Source organism: Buceros rhinoceros, unplaced genomic scaffold (assembly GCF_000710305.1).
Source record: "Buceros rhinoceros silvestris isolate BGI_N320 unplaced genomic scaffold, ASM71030v1 scaffold25481, whole genome shotgun sequence".
Lineage (NCBI taxonomy): Eukaryota > Metazoa > Chordata > Aves > Bucerotiformes > Bucerotidae > Buceros > Buceros rhinoceros.
The window spans coordinates 6,169-11,896 of record NW_010396471.1 but is presented as its reverse complement, the minus strand read 5'-3'; positions in this window follow the sequence as shown (position 1 = coordinate 11,896).

Sequence of the window (5,728 nt, the reverse complement as noted above, 5' to 3'; positions counted from 1 at the left end):
TGATGTTTCAGCAGAAGCACTGACTTTAAATGATATTTTAATCTGTATATCTGAAATAACCAGTAAATCCCAAAGAATTTAGACATAAAGCTTTGTTAATTTTGTTTTCCCAATTGGCTGACTTGAAAAATTTTAATTTTGAACCAAAACTATATTCACAATAGTCAAAAACACTAACTGAATAATCTTACCTGATTTTAAAAAAATAACAGAGAGGAAAATTCTGAAAATGAGGGAGGAGAAATTGGGCGAGACATTGAAAATGTTTTTATCTAATTCAGAGTATAGATCTCAGACTATCTACCCCACATTAACAGAATGTCTGACTACTGAGCTATGATGTTGTTTTCCACGTTTCTTGTAGAAACAGTTTTGCTTTATACAAAGTACTTTGATATCCACTGGCAGAAGAATTTGACCCAAAGTCTTAAGCCTTCGTCAGCAGGCTCATTCGCAGTCCGCCACTCGGCTTCTCTGGAGTCAGTCAGGACACCGAGGACTTGGGAGTCAGTGTGTCATACAGGCTGAATGCAAACAGCAAAAAAAGGGGGGAAATCCAGTCATTCTGTAGGGTTCAGGAGCAAATACACTTAATTTGTTGTTTGCTTTCACTTTGTTTTTTAATAATGATGAAATAACAGAATTTTTTTTTTCTGGCATGTTACTTTCAATGTAGTATGATCTGTGGAAGAGGTAGGTGTTCAAATTTCAGATTTTAAAGACCTGTCTCTACTGCTTGCAGACAGCTCTTGATTTCTGTATCTCTTTTAACATCCTCCGCTTTTCTGTCAGTTTGTGTTCTTTCCTAGGTCATCTCTATACATTTCGGTTGTTAGAACGGATGATTTAATGCAGCTCTGCTGAATGTTTGCCAGGTATTGGAAATGCGGTTAGTTTAGGATTTTGTGAGATAACACCGTACCTGTTTTATCACGTACAAACCAAGTACTGCTCTTCCCTTCTCGATGCTTGTATCCATGATAGCTGGTGTCCTCTAGAATGAAAGGTAAGTTTGAGAAAAGGGGTGACAAAGGAAACTTAATTGTATGTAGTCTCATATTAGGAAAAGCTGAAGAGAAGGATGATCTGATTCAGTCCTTACTTGATATTTTGGGTGACAGCTTGAGATATAAGAGTTTAAATAATAACAAAAAAATGACATGTTTTCTGAAAAATGTTACTGAAAGGCTGCGTTACTTGTGAACCAGACTACAGGTGTTTGCCATTTTCTGTCTTTAAATAACTTAACTAATTCTTGTCTTCATTTTTTTAGAATTTCTAAGATCTTGAATTATTTGCCTTTGGTCCTGGAAATCCTATTTTAGTGTTTATTAGACAAACTGTTGTCCAATATTGAAATGTTCGTTATTCATGGTTTGTTTGGATTCAGGAAATAACCTTAATAACTGAACTTCTCTGGTATCCTCAAATACTTAAGAGAACATTCACAAATAAAGCAATTTAAATGGAGCCAAATCAATTAGAAATAGTTTTGAGAGAAATTTGAATCTCAATTCAGCTACCTGCCTGATCTGGTAAAGACAATATTGGGAATGCACGAGTTCTATTTTGTTTCTCTTCTCACCTCAAAACATATACTGCCCATAGCTTAACCTTACTGCAGGTAATTTGAAACTATTGTCTACTTTGCTGTTGGAAACAAGGTTTCCAGCAGCAACAGATTAGACTAATCTGTACAGACTGATGCCTAAGAACCTTACTCTATTATCTGGCAAATGCCTAAATACACCTAATGTCTCTTATAATGGAACTTGTCTCAAGTGACGGAAGTCTGACAAAGCAATTTAAGAGAAGAGTAGAATAGTAGCAGAATAATAATAGCACCAGCCCAGGTATCCAGCTCTCAATTAGCAAATGTTACCAGAGGATGATTGGTGCAAGGTACTAACAGTGCTGAACGTAGCGCTGAGGGGCAAAACGTTTAATTGCATTATTTCCTTCGTCTTGGTTTAACTTGTTCTTCCCAAAGTAAATACATCAACAATTAAAGGAGAACCTCAAACTTTACATTTATACCTATTTTGACCAGCATGGGTTTAAATTGTGGCCTTCACTTTCTCAAACAGAGATGAAGTTTTCCCCATCTTAAATGTTAGTCTAGACTCCACAGGAGTTTCTAGCCTTGTCCTTGCTGATAATGTGCAGCTTTCTGGGCTGCCTTGGTAATGCATGTAATACACTGTGTCACCTCTCTGGGCGCTGCCAGTCCCGTTAACAGCAGTGGACGAGACCACGTCAGGAGAGGCCACCATGCATGCTGCCATCTGGTCACCCTCCTGTTTTGCATACTTAGCCTTGCAGTGTGTCCGTTTGTCTTTCTACCCTTCAGAGCTGTGATCGGAGAAGTCTCAAGCTTCTTTGTTCCTATTCTGCCTTAAGTTTTGTGCAGCCACAGCCTCCTTTACTTCCAGCTGGTTTGCCTCGTATCGGCTCCAGTGATCATTTGACCCTGCGAATAGTGGAAAAAATTGCTAGCATGGTGAAAAGGTGTTCTAGCAAAAAACCTGGCTAGTTGTAAGACTTCTCACTCTTAAGATTGGCAAGCTGTTATATCAACACCCATCAACTGCTTCGATTTAGGCTGGGCTCAGGTTGATACTGGGCTGTAATGGCACTTAAACAGTCTAGTAGTGCTTTCCTGAAATAGGTCTGATGCCTGTGATCCTGACTGGAATGCTGGGTGGCCTAATTATTTGTTTTAAATATATGATCTTTTAATTAGTGTCTTTATCTTAAATTTTTTTTTTCTAACAACAAACTTCAGCAATGCCCAATATTGTCCAAAAAAAATGAACTATGTGCATGGTCTAAAAGCAGATTCAGATTAATTTACAGCAAAGAGCCAAATCTTCCCAAGTTCCACTGTACTTGCAGCATACATAAAAGCATCGTTTGAAACTTGGACTTTTAATTACCCATGTTAGTATTGAAAGCCCAGATCTAGAACAGCATTCATTGTCGTTTAAAACTTTGAATTTGTAATTATTTGGTTTATCAAGCCTATGCTTGAAAGTATCTAGCTAGCACACCAGCAACTGTACGTTGTACTTTTCCTGGTGTGTGCGGCTACATCTACATTTTTCCTTGTTCAAAGTTTTGTGTTGAAAATACTTCTAAAGCAATGAAACCCAGGACTTTTTATAGTTACATGCTGTGTTCCCAATATTACTGAAAAGAAATGTGGCTTTAAAAGTCATCCAGCATTTATGTGACTGGATTTAACAAAAGACTTGCACAAAAGTAGCATAAAATCTTTTGCAAACACCTTCAGTTTACCTAACATAAAATTAAGCTCATTTTGAACAGTTGAGATTAACTTTCAGGGCTAACTAGAAATTATAAAATCAAAGCTCTTCAGAAATGGCTTTAATAACTTTTCTTTTTATTCCTTGGATTGACTTAGTTTCCCTGTCAGTTGTTAGGTTGATGTTTTTTGTCCGTTCATTTTAAAGGACTTAATATTACATAACTGGATGGTAAATATAAGGTATTTTATTTTCAAAAACACTTTTGAACGATGATGATTGACCTAAATTATTATTTAATGTCCTGTTATTTGTGTCATGCATTTATCTTGACTCAATATTCTCTTACTTTTATTAGAGCTGTGTAGAATATCTCATATACTTCCTCGATAATGCAACTGTAAAAAGACAAGTACTGATGAACATTCTGTGAGGGGAAGCTGGGGCTGTTCAGCATCTTGGAGGGGTAAGAATCCCACCTGGTGGCATTGCAAAGGCAGTTCATGTAGTCCTATGGGCAAACAGGGTTGTTAGTGAGGCAGAGGGTTCCGAGGCTGTTGAAGAGCCATCGTTTCTAGATTCTGTTGTGGGGAGCCATCCCTTGACTTCATGACACGAGTGGGAAAAGCATTAGACAGAAAATGTGGAAGACCAGTCTTTCTATTTTGGGCACCCACAGCTGATACTTGCACGGACCAGCAGTATCTTAGACCAAATCTGGAGATTTTCGGACAGGTGAAGTGGTGTGTTAGCATGGCGCGGTATTGACACTGCAGTTTTGCATCCTTAGATTGGCTGGCAAAGTAGAAAACTAGTTATATATTTGTTGAGGTTAGAGCAGCAATAAATTTAATTTCTTCTAACCTGTTTTTGCAGGATGCTGTTTATCAGCAACGAGGTAAGAACACGATAAAAATGCGCAGGGATATGCAGGTTTGGGTGTAGTGGTGGTATAATTGCCGATGACTTTCATTCCACCATGTATGTGTTATGTTTGATCATCTGAGTGGGGTGCGGTGCTGCTATTAGAGCGATAGAACAAGTGGTGCGTTGCCTGTGTCTTTTTTTTATAAAAAAAAGAGAGGCAGTGAAGTAATAAATTTTTTCAAGTGTGTTTTGACCCGTGTTGGGAACCAGTTGGTGTGAAGTCTGGGCTGGTTTTGCCCTCTTGTGGCTAGATTTTATAATGACAGTCCTACATGTTAAATTAATTTTGAGTCAAATCTGCAGTCACTACGTAGGTGGTGGTTAGACAGAATACCAGCAGGCCACTACCTAGTTTAATACCTATTTTAATTGCATAGCCTTTGTAACCAAGTTTGTATTTTCACACATTTGTACGCATGAACATTGAGCCTGAATTTCAAAAGTTCTGAGTGTCGATATTGAACTGAACCCAGTGAAAATTGATGGGTTCTGAATATTTTTGATAATCTGAACATTGATTAATAATAAGCTATTCCTTAAGAGTCCAGTTTTGGGCAGCCAACCCTTAAAAATCTTGCCTCAAAGTTCAATTAAGCTACTTTCGTGAGTATGTGTTTGTAAGACTGACCAGCATAGTCAATTTAAAGTAGCAAACTCTTTTTACATTCCAGAAAACATTTGACAAAGTCGCCAGTAATTCTGAAAAACTCACCCTTTTAGTTGTAGAAGTCTGAATGACTTGTGGTACAATAGCTACTCATATGAATTCTCTGTGATAACCAAAACAGTGTTGACAAGGCAAAGTTTGGCCATGCAGAAACACTTAACTACCACCAGGCTTTTAATTTATCGTTGTTTTATCACGTTAGAAGGGTGAGAAATGACTTGGTGCTGTTTAACTATTGCGCATTTCTGAACAGTTTGTCCTGCATTTCAGAGTGTTCAGTCAGGGTAGAAGATTAAACAGCGTGGTAGTATCCACTCCAGTTTCTTTCTTGGTTCCAGTATTTGTAAGTTATCAGACAGATGCTGGATGTGAGGCACACGGTGAAATGCACTTCTCGCAACGCAGAGATGGAACGGGATCTTATTCTATGCTACAGGATGTGGCTGTCTGGCAATCTTAACTGCAGCTGGCACTAATTCTTTCTGACAGAGAAAGGTGGTAGCAGGAAAACCTTCTAATGAGGCATCCTTAGAGTGCAGTTGGCTGTGGCTGGGTACTGGTGTGAAAGGTAGTTACTGGGAAAACCTCCTTTTCTTCCAGACGTTCTTGTTTCATGAGAAAACTGATCCAATCTTTCCCTTCTTTCCTCTGTAAACATATGGTCCTGGGCAACAAGTTTTATCACCAATTACAGTTTACTGGGAGTGGTGTTTTCAGTGATTATTACTATTATCATCTAATTAGAAACAAACAATAATTATCTATTGTAACTGATCATATTAAATGCTTTCACTTTCTGTGTAAGTATTAACATTGTGTTTGATCAATCCATTGATTAATCCATTATTATCTGCATATTTATTTTACT